Source organism: Mustela erminea, chromosome 1 (genome assembly GCF_009829155.1).
Source record: "Mustela erminea isolate mMusErm1 chromosome 1, mMusErm1.Pri, whole genome shotgun sequence".
NCBI lineage: Eukaryota > Metazoa > Chordata > Mammalia > Carnivora > Mustelidae > Mustela > Mustela erminea.
In genome coordinates this window covers 219,452,156-219,464,286 of record NC_045614.1, presented here as the reverse complement: position 1 = coordinate 219,464,286, position 12,131 = coordinate 219,452,156, and the positions used below count along the sequence as shown (strand labels likewise).

The 12,131-nt window shown below is 51.5% G+C and overlaps 1 protein-coding gene across 11 annotated transcripts in view; it reads right to left on the bottom strand.

Moving 5' to 3' along the window:
• The window catches only part of PCBP3 (poly(rC) binding protein 3), a 252,640-nt gene extending 242,106 nt beyond the window's left edge, over positions 1–10,534 (bottom strand). For 4 of the 11 annotated variants that reach the window (XM_032357545.1, XM_032357481.1, XM_032357500.1 and 1 more), the window contains exon 1: positions 10,335–10,533. The gene's annotated coding sequence lies outside the window, so the exon portion shown is untranslated. Of the gene's footprint in view, positions 1–10,334 lie in introns of all 11 variants that reach the window. The other 7 variants (XM_032357555.1, XM_032357536.1, XM_032357574.1 and 4 more) reach the window with 3 other exon arrangements.
• Positions 10,535–12,131: the final 1,597 nt, after the last annotated feature.

Below are 12,131 nucleotides of genomic sequence, written 5' to 3'. Positions count from 1 at the left end.
CATAGGCAAAGATTCATTACTAGAGATAAAGAAAACCACTGTTAATAACTAAAGTCTCAGTTCTTCAAGAAGACATAACAATTTTATATTCTCATGACCTAATAGCATGGACTCAAAATATATACATAAAAATTGGCAGAACTTCAAAGAGAAATAAGACAAATCTATAATCATAATGAAATTGGGTAATTATCTCAGTAACTGATGTAACAACCAGACCCAAAAATACTAAGAAAACAGAGAGGTGACAAGTATGTTTTAAGTTAGCTGAATGGAATGTATACAACACTGAACCTAATTCTTTTCAAGCACACAGGAATGTGTGAGAAAACTTGTAGTCCATATTCTGGGCCATAAAGCACATCAGCAAATTTCAAAGAATTATGAAGAGCAAGATTTGGGGGCAACACAACTGTGCTGGAAAAGAGTAAGAAAATACGCATATGTTTGAAAAATTTTAATGTTCTTCTAAATTTAAATTTACATTTAAACATTTAAATTTAAAAAAATTTAAATGTTCTTCTAAATGACCTATAAATTTTAAAAATCTTACTGGAAATTAGAAAATATAACTGCCTTAGTCTCCTTGGGCTACTATACCAAAATACCATAGACTGAGGGGCTTAACCAACGGACATTTATTTCTCACAGCTCCAGGGGCTGGGAAGTCTGAGATCAGAATGCCAGCATGGCAGAGCTCTGGTCAGGGCCTCTTCCTGGCTTGCGAACAGCTGTCTTCCCGCTGCATCCCCACGTGGCAAGGAGAAAGAGAAAAAGAGCAAGTTCTCTGGTCTTGTCTAATAAGGTACTAATCCTATCACACTCATGACCTCATCTAAACCTAATTATCTCCCAAAAGCTCCATCTCCAATACCATCATCCTGGGGGCTAGGGCTTCAACATACGAATTTGAGAGGGGCACAATTCAGTGTACAGTATATACTAAACAACAAGGAAAATACCTCAAATCAAATTCTGTATAATGCAGCAAAAGCATTATTTTATAAGGAAATGTATCACCTTAAATACACATATTAGTAGGAGGAAAAAGCTGCAAATTAATAAACCAAGTACTCATCTCAAATTGAAGACAAAACAGCTACGGAATAGGAAAATTATGTGGCAGTCTCATTCAGTGACCTGGATGCAAAAATCTCAAGCAAAATTAGTCACTGAAATCTAATTGATATATTCTAAGAATAAGCTAATATGTTATGTTTATACAGTGGTCATCTTTGGGTGACAGAATTATATATTTTTATTTTGGAAATTATTTCACAAATTTTCTAGATACTCTATTCTTTATTTCACAAATTTTCTAGATACTCTATGAATCAGGAAAAATATTTTTAAATTAGTAATTTTTTGATCTCTCATACTTATGAAGTCAACTAGTTCATAAATGGCAAGAAGTAGCTCAGAAAAGCCATTTCATCTGAGTAATCACAAGACTACAAGACCTTGTGTGTCTCAGTGTCTCTATTCAGCTGAGAACAAAGAAGAAGGGTGGACAGGAGTAGAAGTGGATTCACAAAGACAGGGATGTGGTAAGAGCGATTCGTAGGCTTTTTGCCCAGGCACTAAGGGAGCGATCTCATACACAAATGTGTCTATAAATAGAATCCATACTGCACTTCAATGAATAATTTAAAAGCACTTTGCAAACAGGGTTAAAAAAATAGGAACCTAAATGCTCAAAAATCAATAGTTCTGTCCTATCCCAACCTGGTGAGTTACACAAACAGATGTTTGAGCTTTATATCATTTTTTAAGAACAGTGGAAGCTGGGGGACGCCTGGGTGGCTCAGTCAGTTAAACATCCTACTGCTCTTGGTTTTGGCTCAGATTGTGATCTCAGGGCTGTGAGACTGAGCCCTGCACTGGGCTCTGCGATCACCATTGAGTCGGCTTGAGCTTCTCTCCCTCTCCCTCTTCCCCTCCCCACACTTGCACAATCTCTCTGAAATAGACTAAATAAAGACAATCTTTAAAAAAAAAAAAAAAGAAAGAAAGAAAAGAAACATTGGAACCTGGATGGTTAAGTATCAAAAGGTTTAACAACATCTACAAGCTCTGACCTATTAATTCTGCCTTTAGAAACTTACTCTTCATAAGTTATCAGTGACACACACAATGATTTTAGTATAGGTTATTGATTATTGATCAAAGCATTATTTATGATGATAAATATTTTAAAGCAGCATAAGTGTCTAGCTGTCAGGGAAGTGGTTCAGTCAACTGGGACACCCACTATAAAGTACGCAAACATTTAAAATAGTATTTTCAGGAGCACCTGGGTGGCTCAGTTGTTAAGCGTCTGCCTTTGGCTCAGGTCATGATCCCAGCGTCCTGACATCAAGCCCCACATGGGGCTCCCCGCTCGGCAGGGAGCCTGCTTCTCTCGTTCCCTCTGCCTGTTGCTCCCCCTATTTGTACTCTGTGTCAAATAAAGAATCTTTAAATAAAATAAAATCATATTTTAAAAGAATATGATATGACACAAGAAGTTCTCACTATGTAGTACAAAGAAAGCTGTTCACAAAACATTACGGAATGAATCCCAACTTAGGATATGCATATTACACCACATACAAAGGTAGAAAACCACAATGGCTATTCTTTTTTTTTTTTTAAGATTTTATTTATTTATCAGAGAGAGAGGGGGAGAGAGCGAGCACAGGCAGACAGAATGGCAGGCAGAGGCAGAGGGAGAAGCAGGCTTCCCGCCGAGCAAGGAGCCCGATGTGGGACTCGATCCCAGGACGCTGGGATCATGACCTGAGCCGAAGGCAGCTGCCCAACCAATTGAGCCACCCAGGCGTCCCCACAATGGCTATTCCTGTATGTATTGTTGTATGTATGTACTGTTGAATGTATTCTTGTATATAAGATTATGAATGTTTATTTTGTCTTTATACTCCTTGCTTGCTTCAATTTTTCTACACAAAACATTTGTGTCACTTTTAAAAATAGGAAAAACACTTTAAAAACTGATTATGTCAACTAGATTAAAATATCCTTCATCAGTGCAAATCTACTTCTACTGAGGGTAAATTGGAGGTCAGTAAAGAACTGATACATTCGTTTTCTATAACTATGTAATAAACTATCAGAAACTGAGCAACTTAAAATTTACATTTATTATCTCACGGATTCTGTGAATTAAAAGTCTGAGCAGGCTTACCTAGGTTCCCTGCCTAGGGTCTCACAAGGCTGCAGTCATGGTGCTGGCCAGGCTATGTTCTCATCAGAAGACTCAGCTGGGGAAGAATTCACTCCTAAGCTCCACTGGGTTATTGGCAGAGGTTGTTTCCTTGCCGTATAACCGAGGGCCCCTGCTTCTTACTGGCTATCCCTGAAGGTCACCCTCGGCTTCTAGAAATCACCTGAGGTTCTTGCCATGTGGGCTTCCCCCACATAGCTGCTTACGCAAGCCAGCAAAGAGAGCCTCTAAATGAGTTTCTAACAAAACGAAATTTCATATTAATGTAACATAATCAAGGAAGTGACACCCTATTACTTTTGCCCTATTCTATTGGTTAGAACAAGTCCTACTTCAATAGGAAAAGATTATACAAAGGTGTGAATCACGGGGATCATGGTGAGGCCATCTTCATACCGTCTGTCCACTATATCCGTCTCCCAAGGCAGAGCCCAGGCAAAGGAGGGAAACATGTGCTTGGATCTGAAGGTTCTTCTGATCCACTGACTACCCATAAACAAAACTGAACCCTGCTCTCTCTGCACCCTGGGCAGAACAGGACTGTAAGATGTGAAGGGAGAGTCCGCCACGAGCCAGAGCTAACACAGAGGATTTAAGCAGGGAGGTGGGAACTGTGCCCGCCTTGAAGGACAGTTAAGACTTAGATCCCCAGAAAGGAATAAGAAAAGGAGGCTTTTTCTTTATAATAAGGAAAGGTAGAGAGACAGGAGGTGGGTTCTGAGGAGAGTAAGGAGGATGGTTGGTTCGGAACAAGTATAAACCAACACACTGTTAGTTTCACGTTGTAGTCAGTCCCCTGAGGACCAACATACCTGCAGACCTTGCACACCTGTAAGTCTACAAACAAGACCTACAGAGGAACACGGGCTGAGTTTTGGCTAACTAGGCAGAACTGACATCAACCTCCATAGTTTGGTAAATATTACTACTATTTGTCCGAGCTTCTGGGACATGAAGGCTCCACCTCCCTGCTCCGTTTGAAACTGAGTATGGCTGGGATGACTCCTCCTGGCCAACAAAATGTGAGAAGAACGGAACTGCAACCCTTCAAAAGTGTAACTGCAGTGCTCGCTTCAGCAGCACATATACTAAGTGTAACTGCAGGTGTAAGAAACTCCATGTTCCAAAAGGGTCCAGATCCAGAGCATTTAAGAATCAATTTTGCCAAACTTCCAAGAACAAAAATCCCTCCCTTTCAGAAGCCAATACAGGGAAGACGAAGCATCACCATGATGCCACATTGGAATAAGGGCAATACAAGAAAAGATTATTAGTCAATACTTCTCATGAAAATATATGCCAAAACCGTAAATGAAATATTACCATATTGGATCCAATAATAATTTTTAAAATAGTCTGTCATGACAAAGTACAGTTTATCCCAAGAAATCAATGATGGTTTAAAATTAAAAATTAAAATATTTCATTTCAGTCACAATTTATTTTATTCAAAGATTTTATTTATTTATTTGACAGAGAGAGAGAGAGAGAGGGAGAACACAAGCAGGGGTAGCAGCAGCAGAGGGAGAGAGAGAAGTAGGCTCCCAGCTGAGCAGGGAATCCAATGCAGGGGCCAATCCCAGGACCCCGGAATCATAACCTGAGCCGAAGGCAGACGCTTAATTGTCGAGCCACCCAGGCGCCCCCTCAGTCATAATTTAGAGAAAAAAACATAAAATCATCTAAATAGGTAAAGAAAATCACTTGTTAACATTCAAACTCTATTAATGTTTTTTTTTAAATCTTTTACCGAACTATTAGCAGAGGAGACAGACCATCTTTAACCTAATGAAAGGAATCTACCAAAAAACAATAGCAAACTTCGTATTTAAGGCTCTAAAAGTATTACCTTCAAAGTGTAAAACAGTATTAGCATAGCCTTATCAAAATTTCTATGCAACTTTGTCTAGTGTCCAAACAGAAATAAGACAAATAATAAATAGGCTTAAAGGCTAGGAAGGAAGAAATGAAATTATCATTATTTACATGGAGAAATCAGAAACAGATCCACATATCTGTAAAGTTTTGTGTTTCAAAGGAAGCACTGCAGATCACTGGGGTAAGGATGGTATTCAATAAATAGTGATAAAGCCGGTACAATGGGTTATGCATTTGGAAAAGTTCTAAAATTGTATCTCTACCTCACACCTCACACAAAAATAAGTCCCAAGTAGAATATAAAAAACAAATATCCAATTTTTTAAAGATGAGGATATCCTATAACCTTGGGGTAACAAAGAATTTCTTAAATAAAACTCAATAACCACAAACCATAAAGAAAAGATTGATAAATCCAACTGCATTAAATGAAATATCGGGGGCACCTGGGTGGCTCAGTGGGTTAAAGCCTCTGCCTTCGGCTCGGGTCATGATCCCAGGATCCTGGGATCAAGCCCCGCATCTGGCTCTCTGCTCAGCGGGGAGCCTGCTTCTTCCTCTCTCTCTGCCTGCCTCTCTGCCTACTTGTGATCTCTCTCTGTCAAATAAATAAATAAAATCTTTAAAATGAAACATCGGTTCGTCAAAACAGCATTTTTAAACGGCTAAAAAAAAAGAGGGCACAAATAGAATCCAGAATATATAAATGACTTCTAAAAAGCTATAAAAAGGACAACCCAGGTAACAAATGGACAAACAATACATGAAAACAATTTACAGAAGAGGAAACCCATGTGGCCACTAAATGGATAAAAAAATCTTCACACTTACTAGTAAGTAACCTAAGTTGACTAATAACAATTAAAACATCTGAAGATACAAGAGACTAGAGAGGCTGTGAAGAAACAAACCCTTGGAAAACACTTTGACAACAGCTCTGAGGCTGGAATTGGCCCATTCTACGAGCCCCGCAATCGCACTGGTGCATGCAGACCTGAGAGTGCCCAGCACAGAAGAAAGGTGAGCCAGTGGGAAGCGGCAGTAAGCAACGGCAGAGACTAAACAGGCTGCGAGGTTAAAGACTTCAGGTGAGAGTTAGGCCGGTAAGAGTATCAAAGGCCAGTCTTGCCAGGAGATGAAACTATGAGAACCATGATCACCTGAGGCCACCTCCCCCGCAACAGCAGCTAAATCATTTTGTGTTCTACTGCCTATCTGATCAGGTTATTTCCTCTTCAAACTTTGCAAGCTAAAACTTTTGAGAGCAGCCCCAATTTGTATCAGGTTCCCATGGCTGCTCTAACAGACATCCACAAATTTACTGGCTTAACACAATAGAAATTAATTATCTTTCAGTCCTGGAGATCAGAATTCAGACACAAGGTCTTACTGGGCTAAAATCAAGGTGTAGACAAGGCTGTGTTCCCTTCCAGAGGCTCTGGTGAGTATCCATTTTCTCACCTTTTCCTGCTTCTAGAGGCTGCCCACATTCCTTGGCTTGTAACCCCTCCCATCTTCTAAGCCAACAGTGACAGGTGCTCTTCCTCATTTCCCATCACTCTGACACTAGCTCTTCAGCCTCCCTCTTCCATATTTAAGGACCATCATGATGACTTTGGGCCCACCCAGGAAAATCCAGAATCTTGTTTTAAAATCAGCTGATTAGCAACTTTCATCCCAACTACTACCTTAAACTCTCTTTGCCCATTGAACATAACATATTCACAGGTTCTGGGGATTTAGGATGTGGACAGCTTTGGGAGGCCATTTTTCTGCCTGCCACACCATCTCCAGTTGACTCTCCCCCACACCTCCTGCGTTCTAACACTTTCACAATGCCCTCCACACCCTCACCAACACAAACTCTGTTCTCCAGTCACATCAACCCTCTGGTCTTTCTGTAACTAATTTTACACCCATCCATGCCCAAGTACAATTACAATTCACCCTTCAGGTCTCAACCCAAGGCCACCTCCTCTCTGGAGCCTTTCCTGAGTCCCAGCCTAAATGAATTACCTCGCTTCAACAAACCAACGCAACTTTCTGTGTATCCCAATTGCAGCACTTAGTGTGGCCCCCTGTAACCATCACTTCACAAGTCCTTTTGTCAGTCCAAAGTGGAGTCCTCCCATGAAAAATACTGTGTCTCCTTCCCCCGTGAGTTTTCAAATCATAGCACAGGGCCAGGCAAAGAGTGGGCACTCAGAGAGTATTTCTGAAGCTTGGAGGAGGCAGAAAGAAGCTGCCCGGGGTTTCCCTCAACAAAACAGGTTAGTCTTTCACAGAATAATAGGAGATAAGTGTACAGCTGGTGGGGCCAAAGAATTAGCTCAGATGCCCAAAGCCAAACACCTTACAAATCACTGCTCAGTTTGATGCACAATTTACAATTACATGGAAGAGTCGCGGTACCCATTATTTCTTATTACTAACCTGTGGGCCAATTCTAAAAGAACAAATAAAATTAACCTCAAGAGAATAAGGAATTTGTCTAAAGTGACTTACTAAGATGTCCTCAAAATTAAAGAAAAGAGAATAGATGGTGCTGCAACATGGCCAGAATGCCTGGCGACTGACAGCGGCCCAACAGCCCCGCCACGCACACAGAGGGTTCCAGGCCTCTCTGGGAAAGCTGGAAAGCACCCCATGCGTGAGGGGCACTACAACTGACCTTGTTGATGGAAAAACAAACCGCCTCTATGAACAAATATGTGTATATATGACAACAGAGGGTACATTTTTAAGAGGGCGGTGGTTAAGAAACAGGACCGCACTTGATTTCAGTGGTTTGGGGCTTGATGTCCGCACTCCAGCACGAAGATTCCCACACGCTGCGAAGACTAAGTAGCCGGAAAGGGAATGTGGAGTCGACACCGTTGGCCACGTGACAAAAGGAGACAGCACGCGGCTTGAGATTTTAAAAGATATGCTTCCGTTCAGACTCTCAGAACCTCCCGGTTCGACTGTTCGACTTTTGTTTTAATGTGTAAATTTTGAAAATGATTTTATTTTTTTATTTGAAATTCCATTAGTCAACGCACATTTGTTACCTGGGTTGTCCTTTTCATAGCTTTTTAGGAGTCACTTCTATATTCCCTCGGATGCGTTCAGCAACTCGCCAGCCCCGCATAACACGCAGAGCTCACCCCGCACGCGGACGTGGGCCCACACCGCGTCCCGCCGGCCAGGGAACTTGAGGAACGGCCGGAGGACGCGTTCAGCACCACGGACAGGGCGGACGCGGCCGGCCGGAGTCGCGGCCACTAGGACCCTGAGCTCCGGGGAGCCCGGCTGCCTCCCGGTGCCCCGTTTTCGTGCCAGTGCCTCGGATGGGACTGACTCCAACACACAGAAGGTATTTTTCCGTGTTTTGGCCCAAAGGACCAGCCTTCGCTAAAGGGATGTACGATTCCCGTTTACCAAGATCTGCTTCGGTGATCGCGGCCACAGTGGAGCCCCGAGGTCTCCGGGAACAGGAATGCCTTCGCCAGGGACGCGTGGCCGCCAGCCCGGGAACGGGCCCCACGGCCGGGAATGAAACCTTCCAACCGAAGCACAGCACCCAGCCTTGAACGCGAAGCTGTTTCGCGGACCTCCCAAGACCGCGGGCCCGCCGCCGCCCCCACAACAGGAAAAAGACAACTTTAACCGTCTGGCAAAATGAGCGCACGCGTCGACACTTTCACATAATCACCTACAACCTGTGACCCCAACGGTGTCTATTTCCCCAGCCCTGAGTATCGGTAAAGGCGTGCGGGAAAGCGGCACCCTGAGGTCCCGCAGCACCAGGGAGCAGCACTGGCCACAGCGGCACCGGCCACAAGCCCGAGCCCCACACGGCGCCGGCGCGTCCCGCTCCAAGGCCCGCTCCTCCGCCTCCCGCCAGGCTTCGCCGGAACCGGGCGGCACCGAGCACCGGCTGAGGAAGCGGCGAAGCCCCGCGCGTCCTGGAGCGCCTGCGGGGCCCGTGCGGCGTCCCCGCACAAGCGACAGCCCACAGCGCGGGCCACAGCGGCGCCGGAGGACGTCCGCGGCAGGGGGCTCCGGCGGGTGTCCGAGTGCGGGGCGCGGCCCGCCGCCAGCGGCTCGGCTCCGGCGCGCCGCCCCGCCCCCCGCCCCCCGCGCCACGGTCGCGCGAACAGACTCTTTGGCCCAAAACGCGCGTCTCTGAGACGAGGGAAGGAGACGCGCTGTTCGGGGCAAGAAGGCCGGGGGTCCCCTCCGCCGGGACGACCGCACGCGCTTCCCCGGCCCGACCCGAGGAGCAGCACTCCGCCCCGAAGGCCCGGGGCCCCGACGGACGGCGACGGCCCGCGCCACGGGGCAGCCCGCACTGCGGGGTCCGCCTCCGTCCCGCCTGCGGGGCTCCGGCCCAGCCGCCCTCCGCCCCCGGCAGGGTCGCGCGCGGTCCCCACGCACGCAGCGCGCCGCGACCCGATGTCCACGCCGCCTCGAGGACAGGCGGGAAGGGGAGGCCGACCCGAGCCGCGGAGGACGGGGCTCCGCTGACGCCCGGCTCGAGACGCGACGGACACACTTCAGAGCGCGACGACGGCGCGAGAGGGGACCCCACGGCCGTCGCGGGGCGGGGGCGGGGGCGGGGCGGGGCCGGACCCTCGCGGGGGCGGGGCGGGACCCTCGCGGGGGCGGCGGGCGAGAGCTCGGCCCGCACACGTGCACGCAGGGCCCGGAGGTCGCCGCCCCGCCCGCCCCGCCCGCCCCGCCCGCCCCGCCCCTGCGCCGCGGAGGCTCCCCCACCCCCCCCGCCGGCGCGACCCCGACCCCCACCCGGCAGGTGTCCGCCGACCAGCGCGACCCGCGCCCCCTCCGCTCCCCGCAGCGCCGCCCGCGCCGCCAACTTCGGAGCTGCGGGTCGGGGACGGCGCCCGCCGGCTGACCGCGAGCCCGCGCGGCCCGGGGGCGGAGGGCGGCCGGGACCCGGGCTCGCCCCCCGCCGGCCCCGCGACCCCGCCCCGCGGCCGCCGCCAACTTGCCGCGGCCCCAGCGGGTCTCCCGGGCCCTCGCGCTCGGCCGGCGCCACACGGGCGCCCCCCGCTCCGGAGCCCCGCGGGCAAAGTTAGCGGCCGCCGCCCGCCCCGGCCCGCGCCCTCGCTCGGGCGCCCGCTGCGACCCCCGGCCCTGCCCCCGACCCCGACCCCGGGCCCCGACCCCGGCGCGACCCCCCGGACCCGGGCCAGGACCCCCGCCCCCGGCCCCGCGGGCGACCGCTCACCTGTCCGCGGATGAGGGCGTACCCGCCGGCGGGCCGGGCCGCGGCCCGGGGTGGGGCCGGGCTGGGGGGAGGGAGAGCGGGTGGCGACGGGGCGGTCGCGGCGGCGGCGGGGCCCGAGGCGACCGAGTCTGAGGCGACTGAGGCGGCGGTAGCTGCTCCTCGCGCTCCAGCCAGGGCGCTGCGCGCGGCGCGGGCCCGCCCCCGCTGCGCTGCTGACCAATCCCACGCCGCCCGCCGCCGCTGGCCCCGCCTCCCGCCCAAGGACTGGGCCTCGCGAAAGCGGGCGCGGCGGGCCAATCGAACGGAGGAACGGCGACGGATGAGGCCAATCGGAGCCCGAGAAGCTCTCTGGAAAGAAACCAATTAGCGTCGCGGGGAGGTGGGGGGCGGTGCTGAGGCGGGGCCAATGGTGATGGGGGCGTGGCGGAGGTTAGGGCGGGGTCTTGGGTGTGAGAGTCACTGGTCGTGGGCGGGGCCACGAGCTTGTCACAGGGCAGGGGCGGTGCCAGGCTTGAGGGGAGCCCAAGGTGGGGCGGAGCCATAAGTGAAAGGGGCGGGGTCTCCGGTGAAAGGCTCATGGGGGCGGGGCCAGCGGGCGGGCCCCAGAACTGGGGCGAGACCACAAATGGGGTACGGCAAGAGGCGGGCAAGAGGCTGGCGAGTAGCCGGAGGCGTGGCCTGGGGCGCTCCGTGATTCGTGGAGGCGAGGCGGGACCACTATGGGGCGGGGAGGGGACGGGTCTCTGGCTAAGGGCGTGGCCTGGGGCGGTTTCTGGGCGTGGCAGAGGCGAGCCCAGGGGTGGGACGGGGATGTGGAGGGGAGAAGGGTAGGTCCCTGGAGCGTGGGGGGTGTGGTCTGGGCGGGGACTGTGAGGCTGGGGGCGGGGACAAAGGTGGGAGTGGGAAGGGCGGGTCCCTAGAGGGAAAGGGGTGGGGCGTTGGCCTGGGCGCGTCCGGGGGCTGAGGAAAGGGGGGCGGGGAGGGGAGGCGGGGAGGGGAGAGGGAAGGTGGGCGCGGTAACTTGCTGTGGGCGTGGCCTGTGGCGCGCACGGGTCACTAGCCCCGGGAACGGCCTGGTTGGTCTCGGGCGTGGGACCCGCCCAGTAGACCCGGACCGGGGCCTGCACCCTCCGCGGCCGGCGCCCTCCCCTTCCTCGCCCCGCAGGTCATAGCAGTTCGCGTAGCGGGCAGTCTCCGCGCCAGCGAGCCCCCTCCGGAGACCCCGCCCCTCTCGGGCGGCCGGCCCAGCCCAGGTCACCCCGCGGGGGGCGCGCCCGCCCAGCATCCGTCCCGGCTCCTCAGCAGGTGCCCCGGCTTTCCTGCCCGCCGCGGAAGCCGCGTGCTAGTCTGTGGGTCCGGACGCCCGGGAGCCGCTGACCTGTGCGCCAACGTTCGCAGGTGCTTGGGTCAACACACCTGCCCGCAGGTGACCCAGGAAGGTGACCAAGACCGCCTGAAGAGCTCCTGGGCTGTCCTCAGGGGACACAAGGCCTTGCCTATTTCCGTTTTATTATCCTTTCTTCCATACCTCCTGGCCTTCCTTGGGCTTTGTTTGTATTTAGGGTCACTTTGGAGCGACTGAACCCTGTGTCTCTTCTGTACATTTGGGGCCTATTCTTAGCAAAATCGTTTCTTCCAGTGCGGCATCACACGGCACCAGACGGGTCACAGACAGCACGGTGACCTCCGACGGCCAGGAGTGACCCATGAGGCAGCCAGGCCTTCAGGGGTCCCGGGACTCCATACCCCGCACACCCTCTGGAAGCCACGGGAGGGAACTCGGCCTCGCTCAGCCTT